Below are 1,036 nucleotides of genomic sequence, written 5' to 3'. Positions count from 1 at the left end.
TTGTTTATCAGATTTTACTTGGTCTGAATCATGGACGTCGAGTAGTCCGACCCTCCTTGAGTCCGAACATGAGAGATGAACAAACCATTATACGTCTGTTGGGCCTTGGACCCGGGAGAACTCTCCGATGCCAAAGTTAGTACACAAGATAGTGAAATTCGATATTGTATTCGAGAATGGCTTATATTACGTACCTCCGAGGCATTGACACCAGATTGATTTTATACCTTAACGCCTAGGGAAATGGGGATAAAGACGGTCCAAGCAGGTCCCCATCTTATTGTCATTAATTCTCTCTTAGGTCGAGGGTACAAAAGCAATACATGGGAAGTGTAACCAGTCTTGTCATTATGAATAACCGAGATTAGCTTGCATCCGTTGGGTAATTACATACTATCGTGTATCATTTCCCACATTTCCTTGATCTGATATCTTTGATCGTTCGTTTACAACATTCTTAATCGTTCATGGAATTAGACCATAACGTCCCCAGTTCGACAAGTGATCGCGTATACTGCGTCGGATCCCTGATATTTGGTCATTTAGTCCTTGGGTCGGTCTTAACATGTCCATCTCGTCTTTATCACGTCTGACTCAGCCTCAACATGTTCGGTTCGACCTTGCCAGAGGTGCCATACCACATTAAGTCCCCCAAGTTCGAATTATTTTTAATGATTCGAATTTGAGCCGTTATCCTTGGGGTTCGTGCACAATTAAGGGTAACAGATAAGTCTGTATGACAAATCAAACAACTAATTTTATTGTTACCGTTTTTCAAATCATCATTGTGTTGGATTAGGTGTCTAAGTTCATAACTATTCCTGGAATGTACTTGACCCGGTTGGCATGGTCCATTTGGGTTGCATGACATTGCAACACTTGGATAGACTAAATGAGAGAAATGACACTTAAGGATTATTATATATTATAAGTTCTAATATATTAATAATATTATTTAATTAGTATTGATCAAAGAATTAATTTGGAATTAATTAAGTGATCAAAAGGAGACTAATTAAATATATGGGGTTGATTG

Source organism: Lactuca virosa, chromosome 4 (genome assembly GCF_052849685.1).
Source record: "Lactuca virosa cultivar CGN04683 chromosome 4, Lactuca_virosa_CGN04683_v6, whole genome shotgun sequence".
Lineage (NCBI taxonomy): Eukaryota > Viridiplantae > Streptophyta > Magnoliopsida > Asterales > Asteraceae > Lactuca > Lactuca virosa.
The sequence above is the reverse complement of the archived record's forward strand: the minus strand, read 5'-3'. Positions refer to the sequence as shown.